The sequence below is a fragment of the Daktulosphaira vitifoliae genome, unplaced genomic scaffold (assembly GCF_025091365.1).
Source record: "Daktulosphaira vitifoliae isolate Bord-2020 unplaced genomic scaffold, ASM2509136v1 Scaffold_1, whole genome shotgun sequence".
Lineage (NCBI taxonomy): Eukaryota > Metazoa > Arthropoda > Insecta > Hemiptera > Phylloxeridae > Daktulosphaira > Daktulosphaira vitifoliae.
Window position 1 is genome coordinate 60,587,643 of NW_026099572.1, and position 16,059 is coordinate 60,603,701.

General features: G+C 32.6%; 1 protein-coding gene across 5 annotated transcripts in view; it reads left to right on the forward strand.

Moving 5' to 3' along the window:
• Window positions 1–16,059, forward strand: part of LOC126894396 (uncharacterized) — a 350,657-nt gene that overhangs the window by 240,083 nt on the left and 94,515 nt on the right. The window lies entirely within an intron of this gene.

The window sequence follows — 16,059 nt, forward strand, 5'->3', positions numbered from 1 at the left end:
AGTTAAACGCTTACAAAACGATGTACGGTTCAGTCGTTTTATTTGAAAAATAATTCATGTATAGAAACATCTGCACCATGCCAATTAAACCAAAAGTAATTATTCGAATGAAAGAATATAAAAATATTTTCTTGTAAACGCGTACGGCGTATGAATGTTGCGCGACTCGTCTCTCGATTAACAAAGTAATTATATTTTACAAAAACACTGTACTCCGTTTTGGATTCCGTCTCTAATATGATCCACAAACACACGCGTACGTTACACGCAGAGGGAGAGTGCTAAGCGAATGATCACAGTGTCCAATAAGTCTAAGTGATGTGTACAGGATGCGCAAATGTATAATTCGTATGTGTCAGATTATGATTGTCTACGGTTGTTGCAGCTTTGCCGTTTGTCGGACAACAATGCCACACACATAATCCGATTCCAATTGTACATACACACATATCATACAAACCGTTTTAGTTCCCTCGGTGTACGTAAAACGTCCGTATGACGAACCGCATGAGAAAATCTGCAGGACCATTGCACTCTTCTCTCGCACAAATGTGTATACAAGAGTTGAAGGATTAAGAAGAGCGCCAATGCGTTTTCAAAAATCTTTCAATAGAACGCAAATATTTGCGAATAAACACATCGAGAGCATTCGGTTATTACGACATAAAAATCGTAAACAATCCTCCAACACGTATTTTTAGATCATTTTTAAGAGTCGAGTACACTCCTAATACACGTACACTATAAGTCTTATAATTATTATAGGTCTCGAATTATACAACTTTTCTAGGCACGGGTACGTTTATAGTGTTTTCAACTACAGGTATTGCGTTTTCCAGATTTTATAGGAATTGGAAAAAAACACCTTGCCTTTATAAGTATATCAAAAAGCATCTTAAATTTTACGATACGGATTTGTTATATTTATGACAACTGGATAAAAAAAAAAATTACTTCTAAGTAACCCCAACAAAGACAGTCAAGTTAAGCCCTCTAGTATGGCTTTTATCAATTTTCTTTTTTATCGATTCTTGTTGAGTGAAAAACGAGATTTTTTTCTATTCAATGTTTGTTTATTTAATATAATTAGTTTGTTTTCCCTTCGAGATGCTACACATTAAGTCAACAATTCCTTAATGTTAAGATACATCAATCCAAAAAATTATAAAAAGTATCTTGTGATCGAATTTGACACAGCAACAGTCAAGGGCTGTTTTGCGAGCTGATGGTTTTCTATCATCAGTTACAACATTTAATTGTAAACTTTTTGGTATAATGCTCTAAAACGTTAAATATTTCTATCATCGAATATTAAACTCTGTTATTAGTTAAAATAATTAAGACTTTAAGGATAGAAAGATTACAGAAACCGTAGTTAAACGCAGCATTATTTTTTATTTTATTTTCTAAATATTTCAACTGAATCCTAAATAAAATTTTACCGATGAAACTATTCGTAGTTAAATTTTCTATGAATAGATCTGACCTACGGTACAAACGATCGTTAATCAATTGCTACACCTAATGATCAACTAGTACATAAAATATGTGTTTTTTTTTTTTTTGGCATTTTTCCAGCATCATTAATTTTCGTAACATTTCATCCGCACCATTTACTACTGCTACTGTTTTCGCTGAGTTTATATATGCGGAGAAGAGTTTGTGTGCAAGTGGTGTAAGATAATTTTCGGGTAAAATAAATATTACATTACAATCCCAAATATTTCAAAATTAACATTTAACTTTGTATTAACAATAGCAATAAAATGAATCAATAATATTAAATTTTTGAAATACATATTTATATAATTGTCCACGAAAATAAAATGCTTCAATCGACTTTCTTAATAGATTTTTTAAATTGACTTATACCACTTCTGTTATAACCCTCACATATAACGAAGATGATGTTATCGGAAAAGAGTTGTAGTTTTATTTTGTAAATTTAATGTGAACTTATTTTTCCAGATTTTATTTTCAATTCATTATACAATGATTAACTATTAATGTATGATGAATAAAAATCAATTATTAATACAACTTAATCGTATTCATTTGATATAAAAATAAATAAATAAAATTTACCATCTCTTATGCAAATTATGGGCAGCTTATCAGTAACACAATCTCAAAGTAGGTTTGGGCCAATGTAAATATATTTTAGTTTTTTTTAATTTAAAAATAAATATTCCGTGTTAAAATATCAACTATAGTTGGGCTTTGATAATTTATAAATGTACGCATAAAAAACATTTTATGTCGTTTTAATTAATGTAATCATTATAACCGGAAGAATAATTTTTTTTTTTATGTATTGGCCTTTACACATCTTATATATAAAGGATATACAGTAGTTGCCAAGCGTTAACAGCTGTAAATTATCACCATAAAACAAATTAAGTGTACCTACTGTTTATTCATTAATTGGCGACAATAATTTTTTTTGTTTAATAAACTTATAACCACTATAATTATATTTATTAGTTAGACCTTCTACATATTATTTGTAAAACGTTCTAACTATATGACGATAGATGTTTCACCTGCATTGGGCTTGTATTACACATCCTTAACAAGTCGCAGTTGAATTATTTACATTTTAGCGACCTGAGTAGATACTATGTATGAAAAATAATACAGTCATGTATAATGGAAACGTCTATTTGATGGCGACCCGAAAAGAAGCGTGAAGGTCACATGTAAATGTTTGAAAATAATAGTGCAATACAGGAATCAATGAATCCGAAATGACTCAGCGGGTTATGTGTATTAATACTACAGAGACAGTGTTGACAATATCTTGAAAACCCATCGCCGGCAGACAAAGTGGCGGTCGATTTATCATCATATTAACGCATAGTATGGACGTATAATATAAACAGTTACTGTACACATTCATAACTCGGCCGTGAGACGAATAAAGGCTTCGGAGAGCATACATTCCTTTTATTTTTTTAACGGCGACAAGGCAACCGTACTTTCTGACGTGTGTACCGATGTACGTTTGTGTTTGCTATTCTCCTGAATGGCAAATGATTCGGCATAAAAACTTCGTTACGGCTTGATGACGAGCGCTATATGTGTTGGCAATTGTGTGCACTGTCGGTGCTAGGGATGATACGAATACACACACACACACACACCGCGTACATTATTACGGTGTTTATCATAATAGGTATGCGCGAAGACAATATTTTGATGTTTGTGAAGTCACGGCGAGAAGGGTGTGTGTGTATGTTTTGGGAGAGTGATGAATAGCGCAGACGGAACCAATTTATCTTCGGATTTTTACTGTGGAAATCCTCCAGAGACGATGCGACGCCTTGGAGACGACGAACCGTATAACAAATTATGTTGTCCCGTCGGCTGAGGGCGGTACGGTAAAACATAAAATGAAAACGATAAAAAAAAAGGAGAGAGGAAAAAAAGCGCCCAGAAAATATCATAATTGAAGAGAAGAAGAGCATAGCGGCTAGTGTTGTATTGGTAAGGGAATTGGAGTTGTTGTTGCACGCGGCGGATGTGTTGTCTTCGGCGGGTCAACATGTGTTGGATACGTCCCCCGGGAAACTAGATCCATTAGCGCGTTCATCAGGCCTGGCCAGGTGATTCAAGTCTATATTATTATATTAAGACATGTTAGTACGGTGTCGGCAATACACCGTAATAAGCCGTCATCGTTGTAACACTTGTGTCTTATTAATTATTACCGTTTGTTGTGCTTTAATGTGAGGTTTCATTGCCGAGCAGTTTTTTAACGAACCTCGTTCAGTATGCCGTGTAGATTTTATGAAGCTCGTTGACTAACATGGCGACCATCAGTTGGTGTGCGCGTATCATGAACGACTAAGACGACGAGTCATGTTATCCAGCGTACTTACTGCTCTCATTATATTCAAATGATGCTTATGCGTATAAGAATGAGATTACACATTTTTATACTTTTTTCTTTCTATTAACGGAGAAATTACGTTTCCAGTAAATATAGAGTATCCATAGAAATAAAAAACTAAATATACATTGTAAAATGTATTTTATAAAAATAGTTAGGCGCCTCCATATTGTCTTAAGCTATTTAGCACTATAATAATTATGATGTCATGTAAGACATAATTGTAACGGCATATTAAGATAATAGCAAATGTTTGTTATTTTAACCAAAACTACTTTATAATGCTTTTAACCTAATTTCTAACAGTTAGTGAACTTTATTTTGTTTAGACAATAACACAATAAAACTTTTGTTGTTCACTTGTTCGTTGTTTTATAAAATAATGAATTAAACAATTCCCTCGTCAAGATACGAAAACGTGCAAATTTATATCGCCTTTTTTACCATTGATGGTAAACATTGTTGCCTACTTTAGAGCTCGACTGCAATAATCGTTTTTCATATAATTTTAACCGCAATGTCTTATTGCAAATATATTATACAACAAGGTAGTGTTGTGAAAAAAAAAAAATCGTCGTTATTGAAAGCTTAAAAAATAAAACTGACAAAACGTTACCTTTATAGCCGCAGCAATAATAAGATTTGGCAATAAGGTCCGAATAGGAATATTACCAAGACTAATAAATAACATAACTGAGGGGATGAAATAGCGTATGAATATAATCTGGGTGTACTACCTTATGTTCTTATGCGAAACCTGTAGCACCAAATAGGAAAGCCATTACGTTTATCGGCGGCAAAACTTTGAGTGTCCATTTGAACCCTTTTGCAGCTGTAGGAAACGATAGTAAACCGCACGTGTTGCGCGACCGCCGTAAAGGGCAAGTTTAATATTCAAATAAACGGCTGGGTCGTTTTTTTTCCGAAACGACTTCGACGACGTCAAAATACTTAAATAAAATTAATAAAATATAAGAGCGAAGCCCGTGTAGAAAGAGTGGCAGAGGAAAACGTTTTCATGTCGATTGGGGCTGTCGTAGGGATTAATATCGTGCTTTGGGGCAGAATAAAAGAGCCTCTCAGATATACAGTACACACATATACATGGATATTCATTCCCTCAACACATTTGCAAATCGTCAACATGAACGGCCACCCCTTAACGCACTGTATTATCACAGTATACCATCTGCAATTGAATTCTCGGCAATTTAATTGAAAAATTATATTAATTGAGAATGTTTTCTATACATTTGTAGGGAGAACGGGAGCTGTGTTTTGCATTTAAAATGCAATCGGATATCCATGGGCGTTACTCGACAGATCTATGGGGTCATATAACACTTTGCAGACTGAAAGATACGCTACTAACGATGACAATGTATTCCATTTAATTTTCTCCGAGTTGAGTAACAAATGTTATTTTTTAATAGTTGTAAATCTCATTAATCTGTTCGAAAACATTAGTTATAGATGCTTAGTGCAAATTATATGAATTGAAATTTAATATGGTAAGACCAACATTTATGCACAAGTTGAAACTGCGAAATATTTTATAATCGACAAAACTAATATACTATTAATACTGTTAAATATTTGCGTTGATTTCTATATTATGTCCTATTACTTAACTACTATGGAAACTATACTAAATAGTAATAAAAGAAATTTTAATACTAAAATCAATAAAATTCAAATAAATTAGTCAAATCATGCAGCCGTTAAAATTCAATAATTTATAATTTTTAGGTCGTATAAAAAAATTTTATTTCATATCTTTAAAAACTTGTATCCGACAAAGAAGTTGAGAGTGGAACAATTGAAAAAATCAATAAAGTCCATAAGAAAAATATTTTCACAGACTAACATATTTTTTTTTATTCAACTCTTATTGTCTTAGTTATAAAACTAAATTTTCGATAAAATTCTATTCATTTTGCTATTTAAACTCAAATTAAAGATCGTGTAGTTTTCACTCTTGACAAATTAATTAAATTGAATGATAAAAATACTTCACAGATGTTTAGGAAGAAAAAATTTGTTGGTTTATTACTACGTTTAAAATAGTTGAAGATATTGTGTTTATAAAACGTACGTGTAATAACATTTAGTTGGAAAGTTACGGATTATCTGTAAAACCATAAAATATTATTATTACATTAGTTTTTATCATTACTCTTTTTATGTATTTTTATTTGCTATGTAATAGAGTAATAACATGATATTTGTTTTAAGTTAGTTAAAATGAAATGCTATAATTTAATGTCGTTTTACTAATTACATTTTCTAACATTAATAAAATTCATCTATTTACTACACCGTACAATATGTACCGTCGTGACTTTGTGAATAGCACATAATAAAACACACGATACACACCCAATAATTATGTTATTATAAAGTTTAACATTGTTTTAAAGTAACGATAGTAACATTAAAGCTTTAATGCCTTATGATACTTTTAACAGAGTACCCTCTAGTGTAATAATAAAATTATTTAATATCAGAAGGGGATGAAATAATAGGGTAAGAGTGTTTTTTCTACGGCATATTCAGTGTGATAAAAATTTTATTGATCAAACCATTGAATTATTAAACTATCGTCATGATTGTTATTGAAACTATTAAATCATTTGCTCATTTAGAATTTGGAGTCGATAACACGCAAACAAATTACAAATAAAATTGTAAAAGTCTTCATTCTTACTGTATTAGTATATTATGTGCAATAATTTTATGTGGCTGAGTTTATTTAAAATATATAGATGGAAAATGTTATCGCATATTCACAAACGTCTTGATATGTGTACGATTAGTCCTTAGCAAAACATTTTTTTGGTTTGGTATAGTTTTTAGAATTTATTTCCCACACAACTACATTATGGAGATATGTCATATAGTCTTGTTTTTGTATAGTTTACCACATAAGTCCCCGAGGTAGTACGAGTTTTTCGTTTTAAAAATACGTCATAAAAATATGTTTTATAACTCGTACAGACACGANCTTGTTTTTGTATAGTTTGCCACATAAGTCCCCGAGGTAGTACGAGTTTTTCGTTTTAAAAATACGTCATAAAAATATGTTTTATAACTCGTACAGACACGACTAAAAGTGTGAGAAAAACAGCACCCCCTGAAAACACCTCATGGGACTAATAAGAAACCACGTGTTGCCCGTCTAGGTCTGAATAGCGGTCCTCTGAACAGAGTTGCTCCATCGAACTGGTTTCGTTGGGATAGACATCCGGGAGACTTGGAGAAACTACAGATTAAAAATCTAAAAAAAGGGTTGAAAACAAATTGTTATTAATGATCATATAGTGGTGGTCCTTCCGATGGTCATCATTCACTCGGAACTTTTTTCATTTTATATTCAACGTTAAGGGATTAAAAAAAACATAGATTCCTCTCTTTTTTCTCTTATTCCATTTATTTTTTTGTAAGCTCATCAACAGGAAGTACACTGACCAATGTATCAATGGGCGACGTTGGATGTACAATGGAGATTGTTCATTAATTTCACTGGTCATTTAATTAACAATGGACGTCTACTGGATATAAAATAACGACGAACGAAAATCACTTGTTCGACCATAATCCTATATGCTCAAAAAAAAAAATCTTTGCTACCTCGTAATGGTTATCTATTATGGAATACATAAAAAATTCACCGGATAGAAGCCTCCCATATTTTCACTAATCATTGTATAAAAAAAGGTGCAATATCAAACCCTAATTTCACTAGAGTTTTTGTATTATTAATTTTTTCCTGACAACAAAATAACTTTGCTGTCGGATTGAACGAAAAACCGCACTGGCCTTTTAAAAGCACAAAAGGTGTCGAGCAGAAACAATAATGGTCGAAGCTGTCCAAAGCTTTTTGGTAATTCAAAGTTTGGACAGTGACGTCAAAGATTTTTTTTATAAAACAATTAAAAGGTGCGAGCAAACTAAATTATACTCATATTTATAACTTTCATTATTTATAGTGACATATTACGTATGTGAATTCGGAATACTGATGGTATCCTCTTATTGTTTGCATATACTTATTTTTATAATTAATTTTTAAGTTACGTTAAAATTGTGTTAGTTTTTTCGTTTTATAATTTAAACTCCCAATTATAAAATAAAAATTGTTCAAAGAATCGAATGTAAGTATTTAAAAGAGATTGTGTTACAGTGCAAGCTAAACTTATAAATATTTAATGGAATAGTGCCCGGCTCATAATAGTAAATTATCGAGGGTAAAAATACACTTAATAATTAGTCCAATACAGCTAATGATTTCATCGAGTTAATTTTTAATAAATAAATTCTTGACAGTTTCAGTTGATCTTATAACATTTAAATATTATTTTTTCTAGGCGAGTTGAATACGCTTATTTAGATTAACCGAAAATTTTCAAGTGTTTGGTAAAAATGTTACGTTTTATCGTTGCTTTGTGATTTTTATTAAAGATACGTTATGAATACTTGGTTTTTTCTCATTATGTCGACAAAGGAATAAAAAAACTAAACCGTCGTTGTCATTTTTGGGGCAAACGTGCCCTTACGTACGTTTTGGCGATTTTCTGGGCGTTTTGCATTTTAACGACGTCTTGGTTGCACCTGGGAGTGTGTTGGCTAATAAGATATGTACAAGCAGTAATAACGCCATCAGAGAATGTAACCTTATTACACGAATAAAACCGTAGAAAACGTGAAACCGTTTCCAGAGCAAATACGATTATTATTATCGTTATGACAATAACGTCAATAAAAACACATCCATTGAAATGCATATCCTGTGCCAGCAAAGGTGCTGGTGATGCGTATGTCGGACCTGTGTAATATTGGGGGGCCTATTAGCGAGCGCACGACAATGGCATAATAATATTATAAAGATCCGTAGCCGGTATAGACATCTTAATGTGTATAATAACATTATAAGAGAATCCGGATGCAACAAACGAGCCTCATCGATTATGTGCCGCGAAACGGCGGGCAGGGGGTGGGCATTGTCGCCGAGAGTGTTTACCGAACTGCGGGGGTCCACGGTCTAATTGTCAAGGTGACAACAATGAGGGGATATCCTCGTGCACCGTGTATGGGATTTTCTGGTCCAAGACGTCTCTGTACACATTATGTACGAGCATCTGTGCGTCGTGCGAACCGATCCTGGGAGGTCTTGACGTAACCCTCGCACCCCCACACAAGCTTAAGAATGAGACGTTTGTGAGCTCCTTATACTACCGTTGACAATGATAGTATACAGTAATTTCGTTTTCAATGAGGAATCCAATCAAAACACCACGCGCTACCAGGTGTGTGTCCGGAGCCAATCCATCAAAACGCCGTGGCAAACACGTACAAAACGTTATTGTGCGCGTCCGGCGCGCAAGATACTCTGGTCAATAAAAACGTCCAGGGGAGGCCACCTCGCGCCTCAGCTACGACAAGCAGCAGCTGCATCTCCACCACCGTTATCACCGGACTCGACGGATTCGTTTCCCATGGTTTTCCACTTTTTTCCCATAATAAAATATATATGACACTAATAATTATATTATACAGGTATTTCATTGTAAGTGCTTGCATATGAATGCGTGGGCGTACGATTTGGTGGTTCAATCATATTCCAGTCCATTATCAGATTATACCAATAGCTATAAAATTGGCATCGATGACCGTGAGATCGTGTACATGAATGATAATTTTTTCTTAAAAGTTTTACTTTTCAAACGTTTTGGTGGATAGATAGAAACTGAAAAGAAGTCGAACACTAGCTGAGTAATCGACAGTTATTTTACCAGTTAGTCGCTTCTTAATATGTTTAATACACTCAACGGTATTGATAATTATCCGTAGTATAAAAAAAAAAAAAACTGTGCTGTGAACACATTATAAGCGTTCAATTAAGCATTTATAACCATGTGGTCATAAAAAGATGTTTATTACCCTAAATCAAAGTGATCTTTCTATACGTCTAAAAGCCTAACCTACGTAAGAGTTGTTTTAATGGTATCAATGGCATTACGCGAACGATGTAATTAGCCAATAAATAAACTCGAATGTTACACGTACACTGAGATTCATACGCAAAGAAGTATTTTTAATCGAATAGCGATAAAAACACACTTTTGGTCAGCACTTAAAGTTATCCGTAGTTTGTATATCTTAACATTACAAGTGTTTTATCTTGTTGCAACTTAATTATTATACGAGTGGCTTCGGAACAGGAAAATAGCAAATACCGGATGCAATAAAAACACGTTTTAGATTTTTTACGACCTAGGCGAGGCTTGTAGAGATGTGGTAGCGAGTTTTCGTCACGTTTGTAATTTTCGTTATAATGTGGTCGACGTTTTTTTAACATAGTTAAACTGTGCCTTAGATTCATAGCCGAGATATAAAATCTAGTATCGATTTAATTTACACCAGTACGGTTATTAAAATAATTTGGAAATTAACTTGTATTTTGTGAAAATATCTATTAAAGAAAAACCAACAGTAATTATATGCTGAAACTCATCAAGTACCATTTTATATTATTCTATATTTCTGACAGCTTTTTTTTAATAGAAATATTTATTTTTGATTTATAATTTAAATAAATTTATAATTCTGGTATATTGGTTGCAGTCTAGTGGATCGGTATACTGTTTAGTTATTAATTGAGTGTTTGTGTTCTATTAGTTTAGATGATTTTATAGATCCCTATTATTTGAACAGCACAGTTTATTGATGTGCGTGGGTGTCTATTAAACTGATAGACAATCTCGGATTAAATGTCCAGATGTTTTTGAGTACACTTTAATGTAACATTGACGTAAAAGGCATCGTTAATGTGCCGACGCAAGTGTCCGAGAATTAAGGGAGAATATCAATAATACACTTCAACAACTGGAAAATCGAACATCACATGTCAATCCGTGACCAAAACGGCCTCTGCCCGTGTCCCCCCCATTCTGTTATTAGAAAAACTTCCTATGATAAAGCGGAGGGCTTGGTCTTTAAAAGCCATTAAATGAATTGGCACTCGTAAATGATGCCGGTGCTATAATTATTGTAAACACTATTACTCTCATTGTAATCTTTCTAGACATCAACGTTAATCTTATAGTGTATTTTTAAATTTAATAATTCCTTTGATTAAGTGTAAATATTAATTTATCATTATATTAATAAATAAATACGAATTTCATACTCAAGTAAGAATAATTTATTTGATTAGCGTAGAACTTTTTGACTTGTACATTTTTTAATATACCGCCTAATTTTTTTTTTTTTATGAATTAATGTTTTTTTTAATTATTTAACACCGCAGCCAAAGATTAGACTATAAATAATTTATCTATATTTTTGGTGTACGAATAATTAATGGAAATTTAATTTCCCGTAAAAAATGTCCCGTTAGTAGATTTTGTAGATAACTTTACGTGGGTAACTCTTTTTAATAAAAATAAAAATATTTTAATTTTTCATTGATTATGTTTAATTAATTTAACACAAAAAAGTGGACATTTTTTTACAACGCCTTATTCAACTAAGTTTTTGATGAGAAAAATTATAAAGAATATTTATTTAGAACATAAACCATACTTATATAAAATTTGTATAATAATGTGTAATAAATCATAATATAGAAAAATCGTATTCACAAGGGCTTAGTCCAAAACGTTTCGGTATAAATCAAACTGGACGTCGAATTCAAATTTAATGCCTTGTCTGTTATTCTCGTAGATACATTCCTATTAAGTACATTTTTTATTTTGTTGTCACAATCCTGTCCGTTCAAAAACCATTACGTTATATTGTAGATTTTACATAAATATATACTTTTTTTTTAACGACACGTGGAACTTTATATAGAAAAAATAACACAGTGCATTGAAATGTGTCGATATATTTTTATTATACACTTCGTATATATTTAGGGAGGGAATGAAAGCACGTGGATACCAACCCCGTACGCAGTTGTGTATGTGTTAAACAATGACTAGGCGAAGACGCCTGCAAAAAGCCCAGACACTCCGACACGTATCTGTAGTAATAAATAGACCACCCGGGCACGGATTTCGCATTTCAATATCATATATTTTATTTTGGTGTTTTTTGTTCACTACTTTTTTACCGCCCTTCCACAACCACCTCGCCACTGTCAGTCTATAAATCGCCAAGTATTTCCATACAAACACGTACACTCACATCACTTTAATATGCACCATAATTCTGGAAAGATAAAGTCTTATTACCATAAACATTACAACATACCTAACCGTATTTTCCTGATGATTGATAAATAAATAGTTTGAAATGGAAAATACCTTACAGATTTCCAGTATATTATGATTATAATAACATAGATTTTTCAGTTAAATTTTAAAATCATGATTACCTGTCTTTTTGTTTACTCTGAAATCTGAGTATTTTTTTTTTTTTTTTATATATATAAAAATTATAGAACACAGAAAACAAAAAATATTATTTCCTCTCTTCTCTACCGAATATTTGTATAGTGATTTTTTAAGCTTTTTTACTAAAACATGATTTATGTTTTTTTTTTTTATATCGTTATTGAAATACAATAATATATATTGTTATGGTGTACAGGGTAGTCCGTCTATCAATAACCACTCAATTACTCAAATAATAAATACCATATTCGAATAAAAAATAATTGATTATTTTTAGTTATTTACTGTTTTGATTTGAATTATTAATTTTTAATACTATAAACTATAAACTTTTAATTATTAATTGCTGTAATTAAAAAGTAATTATTAGTTTTAGCATCATCCCTAATAAATTATAGGGGAGTAAATTTTGTTTTTTGAATGGAAACACACATATTTAACTAGCTTATTAAATAGGAAATGATCTAATTAAGAAAATGAAGGGCCAGTAACAATTTTTGTACTAGCACAGAAATAATAACGATTTTAACATATAGACTAAGAGAGGCTTGAGTGTAACTTTTATGTTAATAGTCAATTCTCGCTCATTTCCTGCTGTCTAGGTATAAAAATGTTAATTACTTCCAAAGTACTGCCTCAAAAGTTATTGTCGATCCGTAATTTTTTTATTTAGATCGTTTTCTATTTTATAAATTAGTTATATATGTATGTTGCCATTAAAAAAAATAATAATAACAAAATTGTCATTCCTATGAGTTACAAGGGATGATGCTAAAAAATAGTTAAGAACTGATTAATCACAAGAGATATATGTAACTAAAAATATATATATTTTCTATCAATATTATATATATATATATATATATATATATATATATTGGAAGTGATCGATTGGTTCATGATAAACAGAACACCCTATATATTGATAAAGTGGTAGATAGCGTAAACTTACTAAATCATACTTAGCAGTACAGATAGTTTCAGCGATGATTATAGTGGTGAATGAGAAGAGAAGAGATTACAAGACGGTTTTGTAATACGTTATTATTACATGTCGGCTACGTTGGCGGTTGTAGATCTGGAAGGGTAAAAGTAGAAGGGACTCGGTAGAATCTCTAAACGTTTGTAGCTACAAGATACGCGGCAATATACAATAACTTCGTACTACTCGCAAACTATACACAGCGTTGTTGTTATCGTTGTCTTTGAGTTCGGATTTCTAGTATATATATATACATACATCTATATATAAACGTACAACCACTGTAATATAAAGGAAGCCTATAAAAGCTTAACGGGCATACGACATCGTCGCAAACACCAGTAATTAAATCCCTTCTCCTCACCTTTCTCAGAAACGCCGGCGGTTTAAGACCGCTAAAGACTTCTGCCGCTGCGTCCGTTACTACGTACTGTATATATACAGAGGTTGGGATTTTACAAGTCCTACTTTTGGGTTAAATTAATAACTCCGAACCAACTCTATCCTATCTCGCCATCATTCTCTTACACATAGATTCTGGGAAATCCTTTACTCAACGTTCATAGGGCAGATGCAAAGTGATTAAAACCCACTACTATGTCCTGAATACTTATCCTTAAGCTTTAGATATTTCTGAGACCACAATATGTTTTCACTTATAGCACTGGTTTAAACGCCATAGTAACGGACAAGCAATAGCTATTACTTTGAATTTAGTGTCAAATTAAAGGGTAAAACAGTTTGTGTTATTTAAATTCAAACACCAAACAGCTCAAAATCGTCAAAAAGTTCCTTTAAGTTTATTAGATTCAAAGTGTTTTATAGAAACGTTCAATAGGGTTGTTGACTGTATTAAAATGTATAACCCATTAACTTCATTTAATCGGATCTGAATATTAAAGCAAATCTCTAAAAGGTCGTTAAAAATAACTTTAAACTAATACATTTTTGTTGTCTTGGAAGAATTCTAAAACAATTTGTATAAATATTAGTTTTGAATAATAAAAATAACAACTATTGAAGACATTTTTCTACCTAATATTTCTAATGAAGTAAATAATCTTTTTCGTGAAGACGATGGCACTAACAACTTGAAAGTAAGTTAAAATGTAAGTTCCTACTCAAATGTGATGACGCCAGTGGTTAATTTTTGTATATTACTGAACGTTACTACTTTGACATTGTCGATATTTAATGAACATGAGTCCAGTAGTTTGGCAGAAGATTGGCATTGTTGACGGATTGGATAATATTAACAAATGGTCATTATGGCTTCGTTTATAATTGAATTGTGATCAATTCAAAGGTACCACTCGTAGCTTGTACTTAAAAGTTAATTGACCAAAGGAATTATATAGAATAACTAAAAAAAAATTGGGGTTTATAATGTCGAGACTCTCCAATTTTTATTAAAACGATACAATTTCTCTCAAATAATTGAATAGATAAGTAAAACAAATTATTTCCTAAACATAGCGATGCAATCCGAATTTTTTTCTTGCAAAATTAGCTGAATACTTATCAGTCTTGATTATAACTGTACATAATTAGAAGAGCAAATGAAACTATGGTGTTTACATAAACATATTATCATTTGTTTTAAAATAATAATTAAACAGTCAACATTTTTATTACTATTGACACATATATATTTTACAGGAACTCTAAAAGATGTTCAGATAACTTTCTAAAAAATAACACATAACTTTATTACTGTTGATAAAATATTGAGCTGAAATACAAATTTTTTTATCTTATTTCTGGTCTCACAAGTTTTTACATGTATTCATTGCCCTTGAGTTGTCTGACCGATATTTATTAAGCAAAAAGAACGTAATCTAGGCGACCCACGCAGATATTTCAGCATACATCGCGCCATCTCTCTCCCAGTCCTCGAACTTCCTCGGTCTTTCCTCTAGCCGTTTAACCTCCCTTATCCAGTCAACTGACACTAATACACGAGCAATAGATATATACCACCACTGCTAATATATACACCGAGTATTCTTTTTTGTTTTATTGTTGGGTCGTCCGTTATTATTTTCTCTCTTTTCGCCTCTACAATAATAATTCTTCGTTCATCGCGGCGTCTCTTACTAGCTCGCAGTATATACATAATATTATCGTCATGTCTTCTTCCCATTCTTTTTCTTCCTATGCCACAGTTAACATATTTGGTCGTCCGATGAGGGAAGGTGAAGAGGGGAAAAAAATCGTTAACGCGCGCGGTATTATTCACACGCATACACCGACACGGCGTGTAACTTTGATTGGCCGCCGCGGCCTTCTTGGGGCGGGGGCGCGCCCGCGTGAACCCTTCCGTTTGCCCGGACAGCCCAAACATTACTACTACTACTACTACTACTACTACTCGGGCACCCTCACCACCACCGCTCAAGTGGAATAATGAAATGTGAACCGCCCGTCCGGGAAATTGTTATTGCGTTTTCCGCGTCGCCTTACTTCTCGGCCAGAGATTTCCTTCGGTCCCTCCGCGTCCTCATCGCGTACGTTTTGTTCGCCGAATAACGTCGTGTTACTTCTTACCCTCCCCGACCACCACGTGTAAGTCGTGTAATAATATCGCCGCCATTTTTGACGCCGCCTTTTGTGCTCGACAATGTCATATAAACGCCAAAGTGTGTATGTGTTTCCAACGCTCGGGCGGAATTATTATTAAAAGATTATAAAACCGGCCGCCGTCGGGTTTTTGTTATTAATTTTTCGTTGTGATCTCTTCCTCGCCCTCTGCAACCATCATCCAGTCGTACTATATTGTATGTGCT